The sequence below is a fragment of the Benincasa hispida genome, chromosome 11, assembly GCF_009727055.1.
Source record: "Benincasa hispida cultivar B227 chromosome 11, ASM972705v1, whole genome shotgun sequence".
NCBI classification, from domain to species: Eukaryota; Viridiplantae; Streptophyta; class Magnoliopsida; order Cucurbitales; family Cucurbitaceae; genus Benincasa; species Benincasa hispida.
The window spans coordinates 79275964-79290191 of NC_052359.1; the positions used below are offsets into that span (position 1 = coordinate 79275964).

Sequence of the window (14228 nt, forward strand, 5' to 3'; positions counted from 1 at the left end):
TAAAGAATCACTCTAATTTTAATCAAATTCTAAAAACTCACAATATATATTTTTTAATTTTCAAAATTTGATTTAATTTTTTAAAACATTAACAAAAAGTATATAACTAAACCATGAAACTTATATATATGGAAAATTGAAATAGTGTCTAAGCTTAATATTCAAAAACTCAAAACTCAAAATAAATACATATTTGATAACCATTTGGTTTTTAGTTTTTGAAAACCGTGTTTTTTTTTTTTTTTTACCATTTCTTCATTTATTTTTTAAGCGATAGTCATTTGAATTCTTAGTCAAATTGTAGAAACATTAAAAAATAAATAAATAGAAACACATTTAAAAAACTATCTTTATTTAATTTAGTTTTCAAAACTTGACTTGGATTCGGAAAAATAAAATTCATCCTTATTCTTATATCCCTATTTATATACCAAACAACATTTGTAAAAGGATGTGTAGAGAGGATGCATGAGTATTGAGCAATACCATAGGCATTCATTTTACACACAAATAAAAAATAATTTACCAAGTTTTTCTCTTACTTACTTTATACCCCTATTTATATCATTCCCCATAGCAACTTCCATTTCCATCTTCCACCCTTCCTTAAACAATGAGTGGAGGACCTCAACAAGTTCTTTCCACCCCTCTCTACGATCTCATAATCTTAGGAGCCACTGGTTTCACAGGCAAGTACGTTGTCCGTGAAGCTCTCAAATTCCTCAACCCATCTCCTTCTTCTCCTCTCAAATCTCTCGCTCTCGCCGGTCGAGACCACGCCAAACTCACCAAAGCCCTCAAATGGACAGCTTCATCCCCTGCTCCGCCGCCCATTCCCCTCCTTATTTCCAATATCGCCGAACCCAATCCATTCACCACCTCTGCTCCCAAACCAAGCTGATTCTGAACTGCGTTGGGCCGTTCCGCCGACACGGTGAGCCGGTGGTTGCGGCGTGCGTGGAAACAGGGTGCGATTACTGGACATATGTGGGGAGCCAGAGTTTATGGAGAGAATGGAGGCAGAGTATGATGAGAGGGCGGTTGAGAGTGGGAGTTTGGTGGTTTCGGGATGTGGGTTTGATTCGGTTCCAGCTGAATTGGGTTTGATTTTCAATTCGAGGCAATGGGTTGGGAAATCAGCGCCCCGAGTTGGGTGGAAGCGTATGTGAGCGTGGAGTATGATAGAGGAATGGGTTTCAACTTTGGGACTTAACGAATCCGCTGTTTTGGGTGTGGCTAATCATGCCGAGTTGGTTCGACTCAAACGCTCAAGGCCCCCTACACGTCGCCCAATAATGGTCAGCAATAATTTCTCTCATCTCATATATCCTACAACCAACCTCTCAACTTTTTAATATATAAGAAAAAAAAGTTGCCACGTGCCAATTATAATTTTTTTAAAAAAATAAATTATTAAAATAATCACTTTTTTTATGTGAATAAAATATAGATCTTTTTACTTTCACCTTAAATTTTTGGATTGAGATTGAAGATTTTAAAATATTTTAATCATTTCTAAATATTGGTAAACTAAAAGAAATTTTTATTTAAAAAAGAAAGAGAAAATTAGGTTGATCACCCTCATCCTAAAGTGAAGGTATGATCTAATCCCATGGTCTAAAGCATCATTGATCTTGGATTAGGTAGGTCAAATTTTCAATAGTCAAGTTCATGATCCAACCTTTAGACTTGACTCATTGGATCAAAATTTTGGGATGAGCTTTGTTAGGCTTGAGTCACTTATTTGATTAGTTCATTAAATATTATTAATCTAACTAACTATATATATAATTAATTAGATCTTCTCAAAGAAATATTATATCAAAATTTTATTATATTTTTTTGATTTTTATTATAAAGTTTTATTTAATATTTAGTTTTCTTAAAAGGCTTTATTTTTTTTTTTTTTAACACTTTTTAAATTTTATGTTATTTAAAAGACTTTGATATATGTTAAAAAGTAATATTTAAAAATATACTTGTTTAATATATAAAATATATACTTTTGGTTAGCCTAATGATAAGTTCAACCCAATGTGGCGATCCAAATACATGTCCCAAAAGGGTTGGCCCATATTTTTCTAAATGGTAATCTATATTCACTCCAATTGAGTAAATGTGTGAGAATGAGTTAGGTTGGTCAAACATTGACTTTGGACTGAACTTGGGCTGGACTTTAATCGATTTTTGAGCTTCGAGCCCATTGATAAGCCTGAAGGTGGATGAATCAATTTTTTGTTTACCGTTCATTTGATCGTTTAACCATAGTTTATCACAATTTGTAACGTGGCAAACACTACTTTCTTCTTTTTCTTAAATATCATTGAGTTTTCTTTCTTCAGTGTTTGGAGTGAACTGCAAAAAGTACACCCAAATACTGCTAAATTTTAATTATTTAATGAAATAATCATATTTATGTATTGAAAATATAATGTTACTTTGCTAGTAAAATTAGAAAGTAATGTGTAAGAAATTTAAGAGAAAGAAGTACTATTTTAAAAACAAATAAAAGTATTTGTTTTTTCAAAATTAAGTTTATAAACACTCATAAATTTATTTTATTTTATTTTTTTTAAATTCTGAATTTTGAAAACTAAAAGAAAAAGTTGTGTGATATCATTTATAGACCTGTTTTTGTTTTTAAATTTTCTCCATGAAAATTATGGTAATAAAAAGAAGAAGCACAATTTTCAAAAGTTTAGAATTAAAGTTATCAAATGGATCAACAAATAGTTTTTTTTTTTTCTTTTTTTTTTTAAACTAGTTATTGTCTTTAAACTTTTGCTATGAATTTATATGTTTCTTATTTAAGAAATATGAAATTACTGTAAAGAAAATGATAGAAAAGAAGCAAAATTTCAAATAAAAAATATAAAGTCAAGTATTTATTTGAAGGACTTTAAATTGTTTTGAATTATTGTTATATACAATAAATATTTAATTAAATTTGCAATTATTTTTTTAAAATGTTTACCAACAAAATAAACAAAATCTTCATAATAATTATTGCTTTATTACATGAAGTTTCATATTAAGAAACATTTAAAATAAACATCAAAACCACTACTTTCTAGTGAATATGTGCTTTAAACCTAACGCTACTTAATATATACTATCTCTATATTTCTTGAAGTTAGAAATTCATTCGCTACTAAAAAAATCTTTTATGTTTTGGAATAAAATCTGAATCCAACAGAACTCTAAATAATATATAAAAACTGTACAAATTGGAATTGACAAACTTCTTTTTTCTTTTTAATTTTTTAGAAAATCAAATCGACCGAAATATGGTTTGAACCAACCTAGCCTACTCCATTCAATTGATTTTAAAATTTTTAAATTTCAATCCTTACACCCATTAAGAATACTTGTCAATATAATATGTTGGAAAGGGAACCTCACGAACGGGCGAACGGTCAAAAATGACGGTCGGACAAGGAACAAAACTTGCAAAACAGAAGCTGTTATAGGCTGAGTTCACAGATATCGCTTTCTTTAAGACATTTCTCGGCTCCGCCCAAGTGTGCAAGCAGGTCACCAATACGGCCACGTCGTCCCTAGGATAAAACAACCCAAAAACATTCTCGGTTAGAAATAATCCGTCACCGACAGGAAACTCACACCTTCAGACTGGATTGCTCGGAAAAAGGGAAAAACAAAAGAGAGGGAGTGATTGAGAGCAACATTGGGAGAATGAAAAAATGATGTGTCTGAAACACTTGAAATAAAAATAATTATTATAACAAACAAAATAAAAAAAAAATTATTTAAAAAAATAGTCACACACGCGCCTCGCCTTGCCTCGTCTGGACGGCGGCGCGTGTGTGAGATTTTCATTGTACCCACATTGGTCTATCTTCTCACTCTCTCCAAAACATGGGTACCTCTTGAGGTCCAAACCCAAGGTCTAATATGGGAGTATAAGAAGTAGAGTTCATTCCTTAACTTAACTAATGTAGGATTCTCAAAAGTCATTTCCATTAAAAATTCAATTTTCAGCAACAATCCCCCACTTGAAAATTTAAAAATATAAGAAAAACATTTTCCATCGAGTAGTTTCAGTCCATACAACACTATGCATAAGTAAAGGTATTTTACGATTTGAACCTTTACGTAGTGTAGATGATTCAGAATATACTAAAGTAACCCTGGTTTTGAACTCTATCTCTAACAACATCTCACACGCAATGTCATTAGGGTGTAGTTCGAATGCCCGTGCTTTAAGACCTAACACGTGTATCCCCGGTTTAGTGAACGCTCTAGAGAGTTTGCCTAAAAAAACTCCACAGGAAGCAGCTCCTACTTCCACATTCACATACACATAGGTGAGTCTATCAAGAGTACTCCTGTAGCTAGGTAGCGCACATGACATCAAGTATAGATCTCATTAAGAACTGCGTTCAACCTCTCTTACGTTTCAGGATATCATGCTCAAACTTTAAGTCATAAGAATGGAACTCCGGGTTCATTTTAGCACGATTCACTAAATATCACTTGGTTATTTATGAGTCTATAGGTATGAGTTTCATCCTTTATGAGGTCTTGAAAACCTTCTCTCTGGTCAGTTCTTTGGTTAAAGGATCGACCAAGTTCTCATCAGTCCGTATATGATCCACTCTAACGACACCAGTAGTGAGAAACTCTCTAATGGTACTGTGCTTATGATGTATTTGTCGTATCTTTATGTTATAAAGACGATTTTGAACTTTTGCAATTGTTGCAGTACTATCGCAATAGATTAATATTGCTGGTACTGGCTTTTCCTATTGGGGAATCTTTGATAGCAGACTTCTAAGCTAGCCTGCTTCTTTACCAGCTGTCGCTAGTGCTATTATTTCTAACTCTATCATAGATTGAGCTAAAATAATCTGTTTCTTGGACTTCCAAGAGATAACTTCGCCTACTATATTGAAGATATAGCCAAATGTAGCCTTTGAATCATCCGAGAGGGAGTTCCAATCAGCATCGCTGAATCCTTCCAGAACAACAGGAAACTTATAATGTAACTCTAGGTTTTGGGTTTTCTTCAAGTACCTCATAAACATTTCTATAGCATTCTAATGCTCTAAACTAGGTTTTCTTGTAAACCTTCAAAGGAATCTTACAGCATAAGCTATATCAGACCTAGTGCAAAGATTATTTTCAAATTTATACTAGATGTATTTGTCACTTTCATTAACCTTGAAACCTTTAGATAGGATTAGGTTATCAAAATTTTCATGCCATTGCTTAGAAGCTTGTTTTAGACCATAGAGAGATATATCTAGTTTACAAACCTTATTTTCTTGACCATGGACTAAAAAACCTTCAGGTTGTTCCATGTAAATTTCTTCTTCAAGTTCACCATTTAAGAAGCCGATTTTTACATCCATTTGATGTACTACGAGGTTATAAAGAGCAGCGAGAGATAACAAAACAGGGATTGAGGTAATTCTAGTGACAGGGGAAAAGGTGTCAAAGAAGTCTATGTTTTCTCTTTGTTTAAAGCCCTTTGCCACTAACCTTGTTTTAAACTTGTCAACTGTTCCATCAAGTCTAAGTTTTTTCTTAAGATTCATTTGCAACCTATTTTCTTGCAACGTCGGGGATTTACTAAGTGCCAAGTCCTATTTGACTCAAGTGGGTACATCTGATCATTTATGGCTACATGCCATAAGTTGGCATCTACTAAGGACAAGGCAACTTTTAGATCTTTAGGATTTTCTTCTATGTTATAGGTCTGGAAGTCATTCCTGAAATCCTTGGCGATTCTAGATCTTTTGCTTCTTCTAGGTTCTGGATTGGTTTCTTTTCTAGAGGTTCTATTTCTAACTAGGGATAGATTAGTGGATCCCCAGCCTCTAGTATTTTTCGATTTAAAAGGAAATGTATACTCAAAGAAATCGACATCATTTGACTGAATGATCACTTGGTTTACTAGATCACAGAACCTATAGGCTTTACTATTTATAGCATAGCCTATAAAGACACACTCATAGGCTCTACTAGCTAGCTTTTTTCTTTTCGGGTCTGGAATCCTTACATCGGCTAGACAACCCATTGTTCTAAAATTGACAAGTTTGGTTTCTTATTCTTGAGGATTTCGTAAGATGAAGTTGTGTTTTTAGACTTTGGGATTCTATTTAGAAAATAACACACGATAAGGATGATTTCATCCCATCAATAAGACGTGACTCCTGAACTAAGTAAAATAGCAACTACTAGCTCAACTAAAATTCTATTTTTCCTTTGGGCTTTTCCGTTTATTTCAAGAGAGTAGGGTGCAGTCTTTTCGTGTATTATTCCATGTGAGTTAAAGAACTCATTAAAGTTGTTTGAGCCATACTCAATTCCCCTATCACTAGGAAGTCTTTTAATCTTTCTATTAAATTGATTTTGTACTTCAGATACAAACATTTTGAAGGCATCAAATGCATCACCTTTGTTTTTCAACAAATATACAAAAGTAAAATCAGAGCATTCATCAATAAAAGTAATAAAATATATTTTACTATTCCTAGTCAAGATGCCATCAAATTCACATAAATCAGAATGAATCAAGTCTAGAGGTTCAGATATCCTAAGTACAGATTTATGCACAATTTTAGTAATTTTAGTTTGATTACAATATTCCCATTTATCAAATTCATTTAGGGAACTTAGGTATCATTTTCAGCCTAATCATGTTACTAATTAGTTTCTTATTAACATGATAGTGTCGAGCATGCCAAACATTCATAGACACAACATATACACAAAAGATCTCATTTTATTAAGGTTGAAATTTAATTTGAACATTCCCTCTGTTGCATAACCCTTCCCTTCAAGTACATTATTCTTAGTGCGGGTATATAAGTTTGTTCCTATGGTTTGAGTAAATCTGACCTTGTTGAGGAGATAGCCTGAGACTAAGTTCTTTCTTATCTCCGAAGTGTGCAAGACATCCTTCAACGTGAAGGTCTTCTCAAAAGTGAACTTCAGCTCCACCTTGTCAGTTCCAACAACTTTCATAGAGTGGTGATCCTCTAACAGAATATTATTATCCGTAGTTTCAGTATAGGTTTTAAAGAGACTAAGGTGTTGACAAACATGGCGCATAGCGCTAGTGTCTATCCACCATCCCTCAGAACCACCAGTCATATTTACTTCTATGATCATGGAAACTAACGGTTCTTCTGTCAGGTTCGCCTTACTAGCAGGACGACGTTTGTTTCTACAGTTCCTAGCCATTTGTTCAAGTTTGTTATAATTAAAGCAAAGGAACTATACTGTTTCTTCTAAAGGGGGTTTCTGCTTTTTTTTGTTGGTTCTGGTTGTTGGAACCATGGTTTTGACCATTTCTCTTTATCCGCTTTGATTTTTGGTCAGGTTTGACCATGGCAGAGGTGGATCTCCCAAGTACGACATTCACCTCCTCCCTCTGGTCCTACTTTCGGGCTTCCTCCTCAATCCTTAGCTGGGTGATAAGACCCTCCAAGGAAAACTCCTTGGTCTTACGGCTCGACGTTTTCTTAAAATCTTTCAACAAAGGGGGCAGTTTATCAATAATAACAATAAATTTAAATTGTTCGTCTAGAGGCATACCTTCAGTAATTATCTCATGGGCTATCTTCTGTAGTTCATAGGACTGAGCATCCACAGATTTGTTATCCGTTATCTGAAACTTGAGGTAACGACTGACAGCATATTTCTTGGACCCAACCTCCTCGATGTCGTACTTCTTTTGCAGGGCGTCCTAAACTTCCTTTGCAGTCTTCATTGTGTTGTAGTAGTCATACAGATTATCATTCAAACCATTTAATATAAAATTTTTACGTAAAAAATGTTTCTCCTCCCAGTCAGGAGATTCTTTTATCTGTTGTTCAGTTGGATCTTCTATCAAGACGGTTGGCTTATCCATAGTACAAACGCTGGCAACCTTTTTTACGGTAAGAAAAAACATCTTCTACTTCTACCCTTTGAGGTTTGCTCCTTCGAATCGGAATGAACGGTTGAGGTCTGATGTCATAATGTCGTTGTTGCTTGCAAAGGCTATTACAAAATTTTGGTAGATGGGAGTTGTTTTAAAATTGTTGGAAATGGGAATCCTCAAATGATGAACAGGACAACAACAAACGGGCGAACGGTAAGGAAATGACGATCGGGCAAGGAACGAAACCTGCAAGAAGCTTGTTACAGATTGAGTCACAGATCTCACTCTCTTTAAGATATTTTGTGGCTCTGCCCAAGTGTGCAAGTAGGTCACCAATACGGCCATTCGTCCTCATGATAAAAAAAAAGGTATTGGTTGGAAATGCACCATCATCGATTGGAAACTCACACCTTTAAAGAGAGGGAGTGATTGAGAGCATTGGGAGAATGAAAAAAATGATGTGTGAGAGGGAAGTGGGGCCCAGCCACCCGAACATGTGCCTTGCCTAGCCACGCCATGCCATGTTCGTCCGATCAAACGGACGGGGGCACACTGTGGGATTTCTACCATACCCACATTGATCTATCTCCTCACTCCCTCTCAAACATAGATACCCCTTAGGGTCCAAAACCAAAGTCCAACATGAGAGTATAAGAAGTATAGTTCATTCCTCAACTTAACCAGTATGGGATTCTCAAAAGCTATTTTCCTTAAAAACTCAATTTTCACCAACATAATATTTAACTATTTATTACTTAAAAATCTTACCAAATTTATTTGCTTTAATTGATTATTGTTGTTATTTAATTACCAAGTTGATTTATGGGTGTTGGGTTATAATAATATGTGTTTATACACACTATTTGGTTGAGTTATGATAATATGTGTTTAGATACATACTATTTAATCTGAATTAAATGATGAAAGAGCTACGATAACTACAAAATAATAAACAACATAGACAATGAGGATTTTCAAATATTTTACTATAACTAAGTATGAATTATAATAATCGAGAGTTTCAACTATTATAATGGCATTAGTCCACTCCACTCAAGATAAGTTGGTGACTCAAATTCTCTTATATGTTTGGTTATGAAGTTAATATATTATTAAAAGGTGGGACTATAGACAATATTTTATATTAGGAAAGCAAGGGAGCAAGGTTAAGATAGTATTATAACAAACCTATAAAATAAATTTCTAGAAATAAGATATTTCTACAGTATAACATTATAACGTTAGGGCAGGTTTGGGAGTGTTTTTAGAAATAGTTATTTTAACAAAATTAATTTATTAATAAATGATTTGTTAAAAGTGATTTTAATTAAATCATTTTAATGTTTGGTCTACACTTTTAAAATTGATTTTATACCAATCGAAATTAAAATTGATTTCATTTGACTTAAGGATATGTTTGGAATTGACTTATTTTCTGTGTTAAATTATTTAATTATAATTAGTTGTGTAAAAGTGTTATAAATAATGTTAATATTTGATAACCCATAAATTTAATCCAACCCAACTAAAATGAGTTGATAATAACCCGATTCAAATCGTAATAAGATTATATTGAATTGATCTGATTGTTCGGTTCATTAAATTTTTTGAAAACCCTTTTTAGAATCTTGAACATGCTTGAAATTAATTAATGATTCCAAGCTCTGAGGTTGTTGAATTTTTGCAGATTCCTGGATCTGTTCTTCCTAAGAAACCTTTAATAGAGCACAACAAGGATCTAGGCCTTTGGGCTGTGAGATTACCTTCGGCTGATTCAAGTGTAATTCGAAGAACACTCTCTACTTTAGCTGAAAATCCCCGAGGCCTTCCTGGCCTGAACGAAACTCCTGAAGACATCGAACAAAGAAAGAAATTTTGGTCATCAGTGAAGCCAGCTCGTTTCGGAGTAAAGATTTGCTCGAAATCCTACTTTGAAATCCGACGGTTTGTGGCAGCTGGGATTTTGATAGGGATGTTTGCTAAATATTCATTTGGAAGGTGGCTTCTCTTGACATTCCCTTTCATTTTTAGCATTGGTTTGTTCAAAAAGAAAGGTCCAGAAGATGAAGTAAAAAATGGCTCGTTCAAAATGTGGTTCGTGGGACGTGGGTTTGATGATAGTGGAGAAGATGAAGAAGGATATAATAAGGAAATTGTAACGAGATTGATGGGGCCTGAGCCTGGGTATACAACCACTTCCATAATCCTTATTCAATGTGCTTTGATTGTTCTAACTAAACGTGGGGTTCTGCCAAAAGGAGGAGTTCTAACTCCAGGTATTGTGTTTGGACCAACTGATCTTCAACAAAGACTTCAAGAGAATGGCATATCTTTTGACGTTATTCCAAAGAATGCTTAGAGAATGTGTGTGGTGATGCGGGTTTAATTTAGATCGTATATATTATTATTATTGCAATCGTTATTGTTTTCAACCTTTAACTTCAAGAGAAAAGAGAGAATGTGATGAGCTATGTGCATGTGACTAATATTATTATTGTTCCATTTGTTTCTTTTTTCTAATTTGACGCCTTATTTGGAATGATTTACGAATTTTTTTTTTTTCAAGAATGCATTTTCATTTAAATATTTTGGATAAAAACTCCTCAGAATAAAAACACATATACATGTTTGGCAACTCTTTTTCAGCAGTGTTTTTATATAAAAATTTGTTTGGTTTTGTTATATACTAGTTTCAAATTACTATAAAAGAATTTGCAGATGGAGGTGATGATCGGAGTTGACCAATGGTCATCGGATATGGTGGTCGGAGGTAGCCAGTGTCGGTCGTTGGAAATGGTGATCGTAGGTTGACTGATGAAGGTTACCGGAAGTGGTGGTCGGAGGTTGGCCGATGGAGGGTCACCGGAAGAGGTGGTCGGAGATTGGCCAATAGCTATCATCAGATGTGGCAGATGGCAACCGTCGGAAGTGGTGGCCGGAGATTGGCCCGTGGCGGTTGCTGGAGATTATGGTTGGAGGTTTGTCGGTAGCGATTATTGAAGTTTTCCATACAAATAGGGAGAGATTAACCATTAAACACTTAAAATTCATTTTTCTAAAAGTTAGTTTCAAGCGTTTATCCTAAAACCAACTTATTTTATAAACTCATTTTTTAAAAATCTATTTTAAGTAGTTGGCAAACACACGAATATTTTTCAAAATAACTTATTTATTAATTTAATCACTTAGAGAGGTATTCCAAACACACTCTAGTATGGCTAAAAACCACTTTTGGTTTCTAAACTTTTATGAAATGCAACAATTTAGTTCCAATACTTTAAAATTTGCAAAAATTTAAGAATTGTTTGGATGTTGAGTTAGTTACATTATTATAGTCTATAAATTATAATAGTATATGGAATATAATAGTCTGTTTGGAGTACCAACTGTTTTAGTGTGAGTCATAATCATATGTGTTTTAGGCGCTGATTATTGTACCAATTATGTTCTTCCCTTAGGCAGGCTAATGGGGTAGGACTATAGGGTTGAAAATGAAGGGTTACACTTACTAGAAAATATTAAGGAAGTTAATGATTTATTGACCAAATCAATGATAGTTAAATATTATAAGAATAAAAGTTATTCTAATGCAACATTTGATTAAGAATGTTTCAATTCAGTGAAGGAATAATTGCACACCCCGAGGTGGCATTTATTCTAAATCACTGAAGTCTCATTGCAAAATTAAATGATATTAAGATTCATTAATTTTTTGCTAAATTTTATTGGATAAAATGAGTTTTTGAAAAAATATCTAATATAAATAATTTGTTTTGTTTTAGCACTCTTATAATCATGACTAGCACTGTTATTTTGTTACTTTGTGTCGACAAATTAACTGACAAAAATTACATTAGTTAGAAAAATATGATAAACACTATCTTGGTCATCGATGACCTAAAATTTGCCCTAACAGATGAGTATCCTCCAATTCCTGGACCCAACGCATCACGAAATGTTCATGATGCCTATGTCCAGTGGACTAAGGCCAAGAAGAGGCTTGAGTTTACATTTTGGAAAGCTTAACTGAAGTCTTGGCCAAAAAGCATAAGGTCATGATCACTGCACGTGAGATCATAGAGTCACTACATGAGATGTTTGGGCAATCGTCCACACATCTCAAACACAACGCTCTCAAATTCATCTTCAACACCAGGATGAACGAAAGATCATCTATTAGGAAGCATGTCCTTAACATGATGGTCCACTTCAACGTGGCAAAAATGAATGGGGCTATTATAGACGAGTCCAGCCAAGTAAGCTTTATCCTGAAGACTCTTCCAAAGAGTTTCTTATAGTTACGCAGCAACATTGTAATGAACAAAATAGAATACATTCTTATGATTCTTCTCAATGAGTTATTGACTTATGAGTCCTTGACGAAAGTCAAAGGACAACATGGGCAGGCAAATGTTGCCAGTTCCTCAAAAAAATTCACATGGGTTCTACCTCTAGGACGAAGTCTGCACCTTATTCTTCTGACTAAAGAAATGGAAGAAGAAGAAAGGTGGTAAGGGGAATAAAGCTATCTCTGTTGTTTCCGTCCACAAGGGAAAAAAGGCTAAGGTTGCAAAGGGAACCTGTTTTTATTACAACTAGGATAAGGATTAGAAAAGGAACTGTCCAAAATATTTGGCTAAGAAGAAAAAAGCAAAAGAAAGTAAATATGATTTACTAATTTTGAAAACTTTATTAGTGGAAAATGATGATTCTGCCTGGATATTTGATTCAGGGGCCACTAACCACTTTTTTTCTTTCTCTATAGGAAACTAATCCATGATAGCACCTAGGGGCTATAAATATGACTCTGCGGGTTAGGACAGGGTAGCAGTTGGGAGCTTCAAGTCATTTTTTTATTCTAAATTTATATTGTTAGACAATGTATTTTTTGTTCGTAATTTTAAAAGGAATTTGATTTCAGTATCTATTTTATTGGAACATTCATATAATATATCGTTTATTTGTGATAAAGTCTTTATTTCGAAAAATGGTATTCATATTTGTTCAGCAATAAACGAAAATAACTTATTTGCGCTAAGGCTGTTAACATAAAAAATGCTCCATAATATTGATATGTTAAACACTGCTACTACACAAAATAAAAGACTAAAAGTTTCTCCAAAAGAAAATGTCCATCTTTGGCATTTAAGACTCGATCACATAAATCTCAATAGAATTGAGAGGTTGGTTAAGAGTGGACTTCTAAAAGCGTTAGAGGAAAATTATTTACCTATATGTGAATCTTGTCTAGAAGGAAAAATGACAAATAAACTTTTACAGGAAAAGGTTAAAGGTTATAGAGCTAATGAGCCCTTAGAACTTGTACATTCAGACCTTTGTGATTTGATAAATATTAAGCCAAGAGGAGAGTATGAATATTTCATCACTTTTACAGATGATTATTCTAGATATGGGTATGTTTACCTGATGCAACATAAGTCTGATACACTTAAAAAGTTCAAGAAGTATAAGCCTGAAGTTGAGAATTTATTGGGTAAAAATATAAAAACACTTTGAGTAGGTCGAGGTGGAGAGTATATGGATGTGAGATTCCATGACTATTTGATAGAACATGGAATCATATCTCAACTCTCAACACTTGGTACACCTCAATAAAATGGTGTATCAGATAAGAGAAACAGAACCCTATTAGACATGGTCAGTTGATGATGAATTATGCTTATTTACCTAACTCATTCTAGGGTTATGCAGGGAAGACTGCAACTTATCTTTTGAACAAAGTTCCATAAAAAAGTGTTTCTAAGACATCTTTTGAATTATAGAGAGGTCGTAAAAGTAGTTTATAACATCTTAAGATTTGGGGTCCAACTCATGTGCTACAAAGTTATGCCTATTTGTAGGATGCTCCAAAGAAATGTGAGGTGGTCTCTTTTATGATCCAAAAGAGAATAAAGTATTTGTATAGAAAAATTCTACTTTCCTGGAGGAAGACCACATTAGGGAGCATAAACCAAGAAGTAAAACCGTACTCAATGAGTTTTCCAACGAGACTACCGAAACTTTGACAAGAGTTGTTGAATAAGCTAGCACTTCAACAAAAGTTGCTTGATGTTGCTTTATTTAGCCAAGCACACCCTTCTCAAGAGTTGAGAGAGCCTCGACGTAGTAGGAGAGTTATAACCCAACCTACTCGATATTTGGGTTTAACAGAAACTCAAGCAATCATAGCAAATGATGACGTTGAGGATCCATTAACCTACAAGTAGGTAATGGTTGATGTGGACAAAGATGAATGGGTTAAAGTCATGAATCTAGAAATGAAGTCTATGTACTTCAGTCCTGTCTAGGATCTTGTAGATTAGCCTGATAGGATAAA

The 14228-nt window shown here is 34.0% G+C and overlaps 1 pseudogene; it reads left to right on the plus strand.

Annotated features, from left to right (window-relative positions):
* The first annotated feature begins 476 nt into the window (after positions 1–476).
* LOC120090284 lies at positions 477–10554 on the plus strand (annotated as a pseudogene).
* Positions 10555–14228: the final 3674 nt, after the last annotated feature.